General features: G+C 45.4%; 1 protein-coding gene across 8 annotated transcripts in view; it reads right to left on the bottom strand.

Moving 5' to 3' along the window:
• NCOA2 (nuclear receptor coactivator 2) overlaps nucleotides 1-14,640 on the bottom strand; it is a 273,875-nt gene extending 259,235 nt beyond the window's left edge. The window contains exon 1 of one of the 8 annotated variants that reach the window (XM_027127937.1): nucleotides 13,805-14,640. The gene's annotated coding sequence lies outside the window, so the exon portion shown is untranslated. Of the gene's footprint in view, nucleotides 1-13,282; nucleotides 13,408-13,438; nucleotides 13,533-13,804 lie in introns of those variants that run through there. The other 7 variants (XM_027127938.1, XM_027127928.1, XM_027127934.1 and 4 more) reach the window with 7 other exon arrangements.
• Nucleotides 14,641-14,845: the final 205 nt, after the last annotated feature.

Raw genomic sequence — 14,845 nt, 5'->3', positions numbered from 1 at the left:
CACCTTCTGCAAGCTTGAGCAAAGACATTCATGAATTTATTTCTTTTAAACCACACTAATGTATTATTTACCTTTTTTATTAATTGAAGTACAGCTGACTTACGTTTCCACCACCAACACTGGTTTAAAAAAAAAAGCAGTACAATACTCATAAAATGACAAGCACAAGGAGGATATCCCTTAGTACATCTGTAAGACATTTCAGAAAAGTTTTGCAAAAAACCAAAAATCAGAAAACGGGATTTCTGAGTCATTTAAATTCCGGTCCCCTCAAAACTGCCCTGATTTGTTAATTAAAAAGGCCTACGTACAGTCCCACTTTTCTTCCCATTGTTGACATCTCTCATGTGTCTCCTAAGCTGCCACACTCCAAAAAACCCCTGGAAACTATTGCCTCCATAATGTTACTCCAAAGAAGTATTTGATATAAAAGCTTTCTATTTAGCCAAGGGTGCTATGAAATGAATGTCTCGATCTCAGCCCCCCTCCTGTTCCTAAAACAGAAATCTACTACTTCCTAGGAGGAAAAAAGTCCTCAAACTCTCTGACTGTAAGCGTTCTCATAGGCGGGCATTACCTCTGTGCTTGCACCTCTCACGGCATTACTTTTATGAATCTCCTTGTGATGCGTTTGTAGAAAGCATGTCCAGGCCCCAACTTACAGAGACTTCGGAAGGGGCAATGCCAAGGAAACAGCCTAAGATGCTACTATCTCAAGCAGTAGGTTCTCAACGGTTATGCTCTTCTTTAGCCCCAAATCCATTAACATATTTAACAATTTAATTTCTTAGCACTTCTGGAGAAACTGAAGTCTAAAAACTGAAAAGGCTGGTTGCACAACAATGTGAATGCACTTAACATTACTGAACTGTATACTTAAAAATGGGTAAGATGGTAAATTTTATATGAATTTTATCACAATTAAATTTTTTAATTAAAAAAAATAAACACTTTTTAAAAAGCCAACATCTAAAGAACCACAAAACCAACCAACAAGAACTAGGGGAATTACTGAGTATTAACAGAGACTACAGAACCAAAGGCAACGGAGGAGCTTGATCAGATCCTGGTTTGAAACCCACAGCTGTTAACAGTTTGGAGGTAACAGGGAAAATTGAAAGAAGACAGTTGATACTTGATGATATGTTTTCTTAGGTTTAAAACAAAGTTTTATTAGGTTTAATAGTTGTATTGTATGCTATTACCTAAGTAATGCCTTTATTTTACAGCGACGTGCTTTATGAATAAAGGGTCATCTGTACCTTACTTCCAAATAGTTCACGCCACACACACACATACATACACACACAAACACACACACACAGAGCGGGGAAACAGGGAGAAAGAAAAAGCACACACAACACTGAAATAGCTGTTATTTAACCACTTGTTCTACTACGTTATGGAAGTATCACAGGAGCTAAGAAAAAGAGAGACATATGACACTGCCCATCCCAAAGCCCCGCCCTGCCTTTCCACTGGGGTTGTATACCGTTTCTACTACTTAATATATAATTGGTTGATGAAAGAATCTGAACAGATGACAGACAGATCACGTTCTGACTTATTCTGCAAATAAAATGACCCCACAAAGTAAAAAAATTACTGTTTAAATAGAGATTTGGGAAGAAAGTTGAGAATACTTTTCCAGGTCTTGTCACAAGTATATATTAATGTGTGGCCTGTAGGGGCTTCGTTCTTTTGATAGTTGTAGAATTTCATTACTTACCTATTGAGACATCAACCCGTCAAGTGATGCTTTCATTCTCTTTTTGATCACTTCTTCAATGGAAGTATTTAAGTGCCAACCCTACACTTTGCATTTGGTTTTGTTTTATTACCTTTCCAGAACTACTGAATTTCCCCAAGGTTTTCTTTACCTTTTTTCTCCTCTTTCCACTATAAACTGAGATTATTAATTCCTCTTCCCATTACAGTGTCAAAATATTCTGCAGGGGAAAAGTTAATAAGTCTAGGTGCAGAAAATGTTCAGTTTTACTGAGGCAACAACACCAAAAATGTAAGTCTTTATTGTTTCTGATTCAAAGGTAAGTGGACTTCCTTCTTGTTCTACAGAAAATTTTTTTGTAAAATCTGTAATCAATGTAATAAGCAACTGACTAATAATCTCTGGATATTGTTGGATTCCATCTCTCTTTTTGTTTTGATTGTACACTTTGCTGTTAACTGAGATCAATAATATAAACCCCCAGCAAACTGAGTTTTATATCAAAGAACTGCTTCTTAAATTTTAGACTAACTCATTAGTTTTCTCTAGGCAAATCAAAGAGCATGAGCTTGCGTGGTCAACACATGTTCACAGCAGGCCAGGAAGAACAGACTGACAGGTACAAAGGCTCATGCAAAGAGTAGAAATGGGGGAAACAGCTTTGTGGCAGACCCATCTAGTAAGCGTCTGGGAATGTCATTCTGTAGTGAGTGGGGGGACTTTTATTATTATAAAAGGGATATTTTGGAAAGATCAGTCTATTGACTTACAGTACAGAAGGAGAATTGAAGTCAGCCCAAACTACGGTTTAAAAAGGAAAGACTTTAAGCTGCTCTGTATACTATTTGGGAGGAGAGGGAAAATGAATGAAAAAATACATATATGTGGCCTTCCCTGGTGGCACAGTGGTTAAGAATCCGCCTGCCAATGCAGGAGACACGGGTTCGAGCCCTGGTCCGGGAAGATCCCACACGCCGCGGAGCAACTAACCCCATGCGCCACAACTACTGAGCCTGTGCTCTAGAGCCCGCGAGCCACAACTACTGAGCCCACGTGCCACAGCTACTGAATCCCGAGTGCCTACAGCCCGTGCTCCGCAACAAGAGAAGCCACCACAGTGAGAAGCCCGCGCACCTCAATGAAGACCCAATGCAGCCAAAGATAAATAAATAAAACAAATTTATTTTAAAAAATACATATATGTGTATACATATACACACACAGAGACATATAGACTCCATCCTTACTATTTCCCCCAATTTTAGCAAACCCATAAGAAAACAGGTACCATTCCCTGTTGTACCTGTATCACTCAGACAATAAGCCAGTGCATATAATCATTTTAAGCACATTTATAGAACACAACAGAAATTTTAATGCCAGATTTGTCAGAGCATTTTACTTGATGGTTTTTCTCCTTGATGTTAAACTCTAAACAATGTGTATCAAAACTTGTAATGTGTTTTACTAACATGTTATGGCCCTCCGTTTATTCATTTAAACCTTCCCCAAAAAGTCTGTGTAAGTTGCCTATTCCACTTAAAGTAACAAGTACTGTAAGTTGACTACTTGGTTTGATCAAGCTGATAAACTAATATAATAGTCCATCCTTAAAAATCTTTCAAGCTGCAAGGGCATGTATTTGCTACTCTGGATTTACTCTATATATACCTTCATTAATTTACAGATTTCAAGCAAGTCTACTCTTCTGCATTGATATTTTCCATCTGCGTGGTCCTAACCTCTTTAGCCTGGACTCAATGCAGCAACTCCTCTATGGGCCGCCCCCAGATTCTTTCTGAATGCCTTTCCTTTTCTTTTTCCTCATTATACACTCAATCCCTTTCTCCAAGAGAGTAAACATCTATGAACCGTTGAGGCAAGCCCAGAAAACCTGGGATGAGGCTGCTAGAGACACCTGAACCTCACTGGGAAATTTCTTGAGTAGGGAATGAAGAGGGCCTCCATAACGAGGAAACCCCTCTCTATCCCTTGGTGCAAAGGCACTGGCTTCCCTCACTCATCTGAGGGCCAGGCCAGGTGAAGGCAAGGAGCTCAGCCTCTGAAAATCACAAGCCCCAGAAGGCCTTCCCTTGTCCTACCTGCCACTGGGTGGAGTAGTCCCCTCACTTCTCACCTGAAAAGGGGAAGAGAATCCCCCATTTGCTCAGTCTGGTAATACAGAGCACTGGGGTGGAAGGGCTGCGGGGCTCCGTGGTGCCTGAAGGGAGCGGGCCATCAGCACCACCGACCTGGTCCAGAATTAAGGATGCAGCTCATCAGGAGACTCTACACATGGGAGCCAGCCAGCTCCTGGTGCGAGAGCAGGATGCAGACAACTACCATGAAGGAGAGCTTCTGGGGCCTCAATGTCCTGGGACCAGCTCCACCTACCACAGGCTCTCCCTTCTCTCCCCACCACAGGGTCCGGGCCTGCCTCCAGTAAGCACGAGAAGAGGCAGGGAGCAGCCGAGGCCCTCTCCTCCAGGGGTCCCAGCTGGCCCCACGGCCTGCACTGCACACAGGGCCAGGCCATATGTGCCCAATGCAGCTCCATCCTGCCCCAGCCTTCACTCACCTCGAGCCAGCAAATCTGGGCTTCCCTCGGTCTCCTGACTCTCTTTTCTCCTGAATGCTTTTTCTCAAAGTGAGATATTTACTATCACGATGAGGTCATCAATGATTAAGAGAATGCTGTTGTTACGATGTGAGTGCCCTTTACCCAGAGAAGGCAAACGCTCCAGTTTTGTTTTCTAACGTCCTTCAATGTCCAGGCATTCTGTTGACTTTTGTCGCTGTCAGTTGTCACTGTCAATATGTTCAGGACACAGTGAATATCGTGTCATTTTCTTGTGTTATACTTAACAGCTTAAAGCCTTTAATTTATTAAAATTCTTAACTGTACACACCTCTTGTTTAAAATACAAGGTAGTACAGCATAAATAGATCTTTATATAACTTCCAGTCCCATCACTAGATTTTACTTATACTTACTATCTGTTTATTTAGAAAAGACTCTGGTGGTACTAGAATACAATAAAATGACATTTATTAATGCAATAAATATTTCTATACCACACTTTTACAGAAAAATCTTAAGGAATCAAGATATTCATACATCTTACTTAAAACAGCAATAAGAACACTACACAAGTCTCAAAACAGAAATACAGAAATTGAAAACACAATACACTACCAGAAACTCCAAAGAGGTGGGCATTCCTAAGGCTTTAGGAATTGGTTAAAATTTCAGCCATCTTAAATCACCTTAATATTTCCAACTTATAACCATTTTGACCACTTAAATCTAATGAACACTTTCAAAACATCTAACATGATAGAGTCTGTAACAATATCCTTAAACAGGGAAGAAAGAGAATACAGCAAAGCTAGGGAACGTAATCCTCAATACTATTAGACAACAGAGGCTCAGTACCCCGGGTCGGCTGGACCACAACCTTGTGCAGCAACTAACTTCGAACAACAAATCAGCCAGTTACTGCGCCAGCCTGTTACGTGATCTGTCCTCAACCTAACGGTTTCCTTAACAAACAGCCAGCTTCTTCACCAAGTGCTGTGAGCAGAGCAAATCTGTTAGATAAAGAGGGAAACTGCAGATCATGATCAGACTCGAAATACTTAACGAAAAACTAATGATAGCAACACACTCCCCATAATCTTGATTGTGTTCCTTCCCTGCCACCCATCTTCCATCTTCAACTTTGGGGGGCGGGAAACAACCCAGCAACAACAACCGAGAAAGCCAGGGAAGAAGGATAAATGGAGGCAGAGAAAAGTCTACAAAGATTTATACCCAACTGAGGCAGTCCAAAGTTGTGCTATTATTTATCACTCCATCCTCACTTCGAAGGCCCGGTCTCCGAGCACAGCACACCAGACCCGATGTCCACAACAGGCCGCAGGCACAAGGTGGCAGGTACAGGACACAGAATCGCCTCCAGGACCCACAGGCCCCCACTGCCCAGCTCTCTAACTACCACAACCAGCTTCTGTAATGTCAAGAAATGCTGTTATGTTAAATTGGTAGAAATTCATACACTTCTGACATTGAGATTTTTTTAGTCAGGAACTTCCATATCCCCTATTTAGGAATCAAAAATACCTGTGAAAGAATTCACCACCTATGTTCCAACAATAACCAGAGGTGATTACCTAACAAACATATTTATGAAAAAAAATCTATTTTTAAATATATGTATACAAGCACATTAAAAATGTATGTTTAAAAATATGTTTTCCAAGTAACTAAATTTTCCATTTAGTTTGACTCTAGAAATGACTCAAGTAAAGCTATAGGTTCCTCTAAAATATGCAATTCAATGTTCAATTTACATTTTGACAATAACTGAAAAGCCTTTCATTATTAAGCATATTAACAAGAGAATTAGAAATGTTAAGCTAAATTAATATTAAATATTCCTACAAATGCTACTGTACCACCGAAGGTAAGGAAAGTCACTTCATCTTTGATTCCTGAGCTGATTTTATAAGTGGGAGCCATCTGCCAGAAAAGACCATCCTCATTAGATGGGTGCTTCCAGGGACAGAAATCAGGCAGCAACAACAGCAGCTCCCAGAACCCCCTCACACCCCGCAAGCCTTGGAAGATGTGGGGTCACATTTCCTGTGGACCCACTAAATGAATAATAGAAAATACCATGCCTTATATTTTCATCTCTGACAACAGGGCTTCAGACCCAGCAGCTGGAACACTAAAAGCAGTGCATTGCTGATCCCCACACGTGCACAGGTGAAAGAGTTCCCTGAAAGCTCTCCCCGCTCCCTGCAAACAATTGAGCAGACAGAAGAATTCCACAAATAGCAGAGCAGAAGTCAGATGACTGAATATATTACCAGCCTCCTTTGGGGACTACAATATCTCAACACTGAGTCACCCATGCTACACGGGTTGCAAAAAACCCTGCAAAACATACATCACACAATTACCACCTAACGGTTAAACATGCTAGAATTAAATATACATTAAAGGAACAAGAAGCCGAATGTCTATACCAGTGCTTCATTGGTCCTAAACCTCTATCTAGAGGGCTGTCTCCATCTCTTTTCTACCTCTCACCCACAATGGAGTTTTCTCAAGCTTATTTTCTGAGCTTCTGATTGTGAGAAACAATAGGCAACTTGAATGTGCTTTTTCAAAATACACTCCTACCCCTTTTTCCTTTCCCTTTCCCTAGTGGAGAATGATGGATCTGTGTTATCTCCGCAAAGCACTGGATGGGACACATCCACATGAGGCTGCGAGGAAGTGCGGCCGACCGACCATCTAACAAGAACACAAGTTAAGAGGGCAGGGCTAAGGGGCAACGTTGGCCTGGATGCAAATTACTCTCCAGCACTCGGGCTGTGTGACCTTTGGCAAGTTATGTGACAGCTCTGCGCCCCCACTTCCTGAACTGTGAAAGAGGAATGACAACAAGAGCGCCTCCCTCACTGTCTTACAGTGAGAACCAGACAGGAGTATATAGCAAGGGCACCTTATTAGCAGGGCCCCAGGTTTTGAGTGGGCACTCAGTAAAGGTTACCTGTTTTGACTTCATCCATTACCATTCTTACTTTTTGAAAATTAAAAGACAAGAAAGAATCCTGCAATTTAGGAACTGTTAAATTCTGGGCCGATGACTAAAAAATCTGGAGACTGCTTATAGATCTTAAGATAAGTATCGACTGTCCAGGTACAGGCTTGCCCCAAGGCAAGGGTTTGGGAGACACAGGCGTACAGAATTTGCAGGACTGGATCTATTCAAACCTATTCATCCTTTTTACAAACCAAACAACCAGACTGAGAGCCTTCTAACGACCTGCAAACATATGTTTTATCAGATTCCAACCAGGAAGACGTTCTCAGACTCACCATTCCCTCTGATATTTATGATTTGTTTCCCCACCCATTGGTCAAGGTTAATTTTTTCCCTGAAGTTTTGCTCAGAGGCACAACTTAATCCCCTTTGGTCTTCATCTCCTCCTGTAAAATGAAGGTAACCTCTACTTCACGGGATTGTGGCAAGAAGGAAGGAATGGAGCACACCTCAAAAAGCCCCTAATAGGCTGTTGGCACTCAGTGACAGCTGCTCTTATCATTTCAGTTGTTCTATTGCTGCTCTCCCAATACAGACATTTTAGTCAAGAGCCAGAATGAGTTACGTCTAGAAAAACTGACAACCACAGTAGAATACCTGTGAAAGGCTGTGCAAGGGAGTTTTCCATCCTTTAGAAACCTACAGTGGTAAGGCCCAGGGTACGTTAGCCTTAAAGGCAGCAACAAGGCACAGACAATCCACAGAAATCAGAGGTCACTGACTGCCTGTCACCTTCATCCAACTATACGTTGCCACCTGGACCACACATAACATGATTTCAGGGGAAATAAAAACAAAACTAATGATAAATATTCATACCTTCATTAAACGAAATCTATTTAATAATAAGCTAATCAGTCAAGGGAACATTTAACAACCTTTTTGTTATAAACATTACAATCCTATTTTCAGGGGGGGAAAAAACCCAAACCCAAATCAAAGCAGAATTATCTAGCTTATGTAATTAAAATTAACACATTAAAAGAAAAGACCTTTAGTATGAAAGCAAACTGAAAATTAAGGTGAACACATCCCTTTCCACCCTTCCCCCACCAAAACAAATCATCACCCACTGTGTGTTCCCCCTTTAATCACAGGTTTGCAATGGATGGTTTATACTATAAAAGGAAACTGCCAAAGCTGAGACACTCAAAACTCAACAAATAACTGAACAAACAAATGAAACAATGGTTAAATGAGGCAAGGATGCAAAAACAGGATCTAAAAAGCCCAAAATGAGAGTTAACCTGGCCATGAGGAACTCCATCAGGAACTCTTAACAGTTCACAATTGGCTGCCTAAAAAAAACATAAATTCTGACAGGATTAACATGCTAACTTCAATTCTCCATGCACCTACCAACTGACACCCAAAGTAAAAACTGTTCTTTCTTTCAGATCCTTTAAGTATTAATAACTATTTAATTACTGCTAATAATGTCTACCTATAAGTAGCTCTCATCTCTTACTTTCTTAAAATTAAGATTCTATGTCCAAAAGCCTCAAAAGCAGGTAAGTCAAACACTGCCATAGGTTCCCTGCTTATTTAATTCTTCTCTAGAAATTTCCAACTAGAGAAACAACTGAAAAGTGTCCTAGAGTCAATGTTTCCACAATTGCTTTATATCATCATAGCCACTGGAAGCCAGAAATGTGGTCACTGATGAACATTTCATAGGATAAACACATAAAATCTTTACCCTAACAGCCAAGAGTATTATGATTTAACTGCAGACCATGTAGTCGTTTAATTTCAGATACCTTCATAGCACAACCTTTAAGATTTCCACTTTTTCATAATCACCCTCGCCTCAGTTTTGTAACAGCTAGGAAAACTACATACGTTTCTAAAATATCCACAAAAGTCACATTCTCACCTCTGTTTCAAAATTAGTATCTAGAATCCATAAAGTATGTGTTTTCTTTATACTGTCTGAATTGAGGGCCTGTGACACTAAAACCATATTGTACGGCTTTTCCAGACATTACTTTCAACAGACTTTAAAGAGTAATATGACATAATATTCTTTCTACAGTTAACAATTCATAAACCCTTCTACAAGCCTGTAAAAAACAAAAAAGGAAATAAACACAAATGCCAAAAGCTTTTTTGTTTAGAAAACAAGGCATAGAGGTAAAATTAGCCTGCAATACGAAAGTGTATAAAAAAACTGAGTAAGGGGGGGGTTGTTCTGTTTCCCTTAGTTTTCGTTATTAGTATGTAAACATAGTCTGATTATTTCATAGGGGGAGAGATCCTGATTCGCTGCTCATTTTATGATTTACTGAAATAAAAGACCAACACCTTAAAGCAACTGACTTATTTTCTCCCTCCTATTCTCTTAATTTAAAATTGATAGAGCATGTAATAACATAAATTGCCAAACAAAACTATAAACACAAAACATTGAAAAGCTAACAATTTCTTAAATAGCAGTTTTGCTATAAAAATAGTGAAGCATTAATTATGCATTTAAATAATTTCAATCATGACATAATAATGGTCAAAATATCAAATAAGGACACACTGTGCATTTCAGAAAACTAATCTTCTAGAAAAATTGTTTAAAGAGCCCCCCTTTGTTTTGGTACCCAACATCCTAATGACTGCTTAAAAGCATCCCTTTTAAACTCAATTCAATACAAACAATTTTTCCTAAGAAATCCAAGCTGTCAACTTATGGGTCACATTTCAACCTGATGTGATTTGAAACAGCTAAGGTACTGAATCCTTAAATATAGGGTGTGTAACGAAAGCACTGTTCATAGGTCCTTGCTTCTGAGGCTTGCAAAGCTTTAATAAGATACAACTAAAGATAAAGCCAACCAAGGAGCACTGCCCCTTTATGTGCTCACACAGCAGCCCAAGTTCCCCTCTGATCTTCACATTTTAGGTTTCTAGTAAAACGCGCCTCTAACACTGAGCAAAGGTCATGTAAATTACATTTAACCAATGAAGGGTTAAAATCAGAGCTAAACTATCTAAAAAATATTAAATTCATAATTGGTAAGCTCTTTTCTAACCTCTGCTTCAGTATCCTGACATCTAAAACTCCTCTGTTAAGACTGAAATTCCCTGGAGGAAGAAGGCTCAGATCCAGTCTGAGAGCACACAATGGAATCACAGCTGACGATGCACATCTTTTTCTAGATGTCTCCATATGCTTGAGAGGTTTTTTTTCCCCCTAGCAGGCATTAGGGGACTTGCTACTCACTGCCACCAAGAATCTGAGAACATTCTCAAGGATTATTGTAAAGAAGGAGTAAAATAATGTGTTGCTCTTGAGCATACAAAAGACACGTTAGAGTGGCCTTCAGTAGCTAAATTAACTAATGACGGGGCGGTTTTGAATGTTGTCAAATTTTGAACGTTGTTTAATTTATAGTACTCCCTACTTCTAGCAGCTAAATGTTTATCTTCACAGTTTTTACTATTTTATCACTAAAATAACACCTCAAGGGCTAGAGCAAAATGCAATTAATTTTTGTCTATATGGACACTTACAATTATACTGGATGGGAATTCATGGTAAATACTGTTCCCTAAAACTATAGACCCCTCAATTCTTTCTTAGTAACCCAGTATTATTAAAAGCTCAAGAAACGAGTATACATAAGTATCATGCACATAAAATGCCTCAAAAAAACAAAACAAATCCCTCCCAAGATTAAATTCAGGGGATACTCATCACAAAATGAACAGATGTATTCTCACGCTAATATTATTCATTCTTTGAACTCCCAAAGATTCTACAAATTCCAGTTGGAAAAAGGAGCCTTGCTGCTGTCAATGTGCACTAACCTCCCCAACAAAGAACAGGAGCACGCACAAGCACACGCACACACGCACACACACACACACAGCATCGCAGCAGCAGCTGCTGTCTTTTTAAAACACTGCTATTCCTGCAGAGCAACCTGTGATCTTTACAGAGAACCGAAGACCTATCCTCCCTATTCTGAAAAGTCAAGAGTTGAGGAAGTCACTAGACTGTAGCCAACAAACAGTGTAAAATAACCAAAGATGTCTCCTAACCTTGCAAAAACCAAAAAAGTACCCACACACTGTACCATTCAGTTGTGTTTAAGCAAACTAAAATAATTTATTTTGAAGAATCTTTTGTGTGGGAGTAATCTGACAAACTACATTTTACTCTCTTTCTGTAGACAAATATTCTTTGACCAGCTTGTTCCTTAAATACCAACGCTTTAGGTTTCAAACAGTGATGCTTTGGTTCCTAACTTCATTTTGTTTACTTAAGAAAGAGCAAAAAAACAGAAAACATAAAATGCATACCATAAACCACAACTTTTTTTTTAAATGTCATCCCAAACACCGAACTTCCAAGTGTACTTTGGAAACTGGCGCTCTAGTTAATCAGGGAACCAGTAAAGCCATTACAAACAATGATGCTTTACACTCCCAATAATCAACTGACGTGAGTTTTTCCCGATGCCTTCGTTTTCAGAGAACCCTTTCAAATTTCATTGTCCCCACGCTGGAGTAGCTGAGTGAAACTGAGATAGAGATAAACAGATAACTCCTATGATCCTCAGCACGTAAACCGAGCGCTGAGGTCCAGAACGCGATCACTACAATATATGCCATTTTAGAAACGGGCCTCGGACAGTTACTGCCACATCTTAAGTGCCTTTTAGACTTCGTCGTGTCTAAGACAACGTCTCTGGTGGTACCAGAGATACACAATATCTCGTGCAAACTACGTTGCCTCCCCCGGTCAGAGCCCCCGTAAGTGACGCTACCCCACAGATCTAGGAGCGGGTGACCAGGGATGTGCAAGAGTGGAGAGCTCTTGGCGTCTCCATGCCTCCCCCGCCCCGCGCGCAACTCCTCTCTAACTGGTCCGGAAGAAGCCCCGCCCCCTCCCTTCCTCCAGCCCCCGCGATTGGCTTATCGACACCCGGCAGGTCAGTTCCCTGCCTTCGATTGGCTCACTGTCCCATCACTCACACGCAGCGAGATTCGGGTCGGTGGGAGGGGAAGGCGTTGGAGGAGGTGGAGTGGGAGTGGGATTAGAGGACGAGGTGGCGGAGGAGGGCGTTCAGGCTCCCCGGTTTAGGAAAGTTTCCCCTACCAGTGACAGACCCGGACGGCGCTAGGCCCGGTCCACCTCCGGGCCGGTGCAGGGCGCTCGGATCCCCGATTCCCGCCCCTCGGTCCCGCAGGCCCCGGAAACCACTAGGGGGAGGGGGAAGAGGGAGGGACCAGTTAACCAGGGACCGACCCACCCCCGATCTCGGAAGAGGCGCCTCCGGGACTCCCCGGAGGGGCGGGGGGGCGGGGAGCTCCTGCGCGCAGCGAAGACCCTGACCCCCTCCCCCAGCAGCCCCCGGAGGCCCGAGAAAGAAGTGTCCCCGGGCCCGGGGCGTGACCGTCGTGAGCCGGCCGGGAGGGCCCCTCCCGCTTCCCGCCTGGGGGCCCTGAGGGCCTGTCCCTTCAGGGGCGGGGAGATGGGGGAGAGAAAAGGGGGCGCTGGCGAGCCAACCCGGAACCTCCCGGACCGCCTCCCGCCCCCAGCCCCGGCCCCTGCGCGCCTCCTGCACACACGCCCGCACCCAGAAAGTTAAGTCAGGGGCGAGCCGGGCTCGGCGCCGCCGCGGTCCGGCCCCCGGCTCCCCGCCCCCACCGCGGCCCGGCCTGCTCGGCCCGAGCGCGCCGCCCGCCCCGCCCGCCCCAGCTCCTTCCCGTCCGCCCGCGGCGCCCGGCGCCCCTCGCCCCCAACCCCCGGCGCTGACACGGGCCCGGCCCGGCTGCCGGGCCGCGGATCCCCTCCTCCCGGCGTCTCACCCAGCTGGCCGCCCCTGACACGGCGCTTCACCTTCACACACCCCCGAGCACTTCCCAAGTCCTGCCTCCCCTCGCCCGGCTCCCACCCTGCGCAGCAGTCGCTCCGCGTTTCCATGAAAGAATGCACCTTCGGCTTCACCTTTCCGTCCCTGCCTCGCGTCCCCCGAGGGCGCAGGAGACGCGCTCCTCGCCGACCCGCACCGGGCAGGGCGGCGGGCGTCTCGCTCCTCGGGCGGGGGCCGCGCCCGCGCCCCCGGCCTCCCCGCCGCGCCTCGGCTCTCACCTCTCGCCGGCGCCGCGGGCTGCAGCCTCCGCCCGCCTCGCGCTCCGGGACTCGTCTCCCGAGCTCTGGCAAAGCGCTGGAGCGCCTCCTTTCTCTCCCAGGGACTCCGCGTCTCCCTGCCGCTTCCCGCCCTCCCCACCCCCCAAGCCCCAACTCCCCAGCCTCGCGGCGCCTCCGGGATGCAACTCGCGTTTTCCGCGCACCGGGGCAGCGGTCGCCGCACACAAAACAGCCCTCTCGGCGGCGCGCGGCTCTGCCCGGCTCGGCGCAGGAAGGGCAGACGCGGCCGGGGGTGGGAAGGCGGCGCCCCCCGCCCGCCGCCCGCCTCCCGCCCGCCCTCGCGGCCCCCAGGGAAGGCGCGGTTACCGGCTCGGGTCGGTCACGCCGTCAGGTGCCGGCTGCCGTCGGCGCTGACCTTCGCCGCCGAAGCTGTGGCTGAGGCTGCGGCCGCCATGTTCCCGTGTTAATAACTGCTGCCTGGTTGTTTATTTCAATGGAGATCCTCCCCCAACTCCCTCCTCCTCCTCCTCCTCCTCCGCGTCTCCGCACTTGCCGAGAGAGACACAGACCGCGCAGAGCTCGCGATTAGGGGAGGGGGCTCGGGAGCCAGGCAGTCCCTCCCCCCTCCTCCCTGGCCGTGGCCGCAGCCAAGTCCTGTCACTGGGGAAAGGACGGAGCGGAAACTTGCGTCCCGCGCCCCCGGGGAGGGGGCAAAGGTGGACGGAGGGTTCTCCGGGGAGCAGACCCTGGCCGCGGGGTCCGCAGCATCTCCGTCGGCGGAGTCCTCTAAGAAGGCGACCTGGGGAGAGGTGAAGAGTGAGGAGAGAAAGGAGAGGGGACAAAATGGGTGACTGTGGTAGAGGGAGGGTGACCTATGGGTGACTGGAAGTGAAGGGAGAGTAAACAGATGACTCCATGGGAGGGCAAAGGGCAGTGCCAAAAAGAACGAGTGGATGGGACAGGCCGGGGCTGCAGAGTGGAGGCAGTGGGATCTTGGGGCTGCAGACGGCGGGGCAGATGCCCCCGCACGAAGATCGGAGAGAGCCCAGTGCCAGGTTCGCCCCGGGAGGAACCTCCTGCCCGCACTCCGCCCGGGCCCCTCGGCCAGCAGCCTGCACCCCTAGGGCGCACCTCGCACGCCCGCGTCTGCTGCTGCGCCCTGGAGGCGCCCGTCGTCCATCAATTCAACCTCGGCCCCTAAGACGATAGGCTTCTCCAGTTGCAGCCGCATCTGAAGAGGGGATGGAGTGGCGCGACCGTGCGAGGCGAGCTTAAAAGGGTGCCACCCAGCAATTGCATGATAAAGCAAAAGGACACACAGTGTAATAAAGCCTGACCTGGTTGAGCATTCTTGTCACGACATGAGTCACAAAAGTTTTTTAGTGGAAAGTCCACTTTCTAGACAGA

This window comes from Aethalodelphis obliquidens, unplaced genomic scaffold, assembly GCF_003676395.1.
Source record: "Aethalodelphis obliquidens isolate GAN/ISIS:26980383/991018 unplaced genomic scaffold, ASM367639v1 scaffold33, whole genome shotgun sequence".
NCBI lineage: Eukaryota > Metazoa > Chordata > Mammalia > Artiodactyla > Delphinidae > Aethalodelphis > Aethalodelphis obliquidens.
This window is presented reverse-complemented; position numbering and strand designations above follow the sequence as displayed.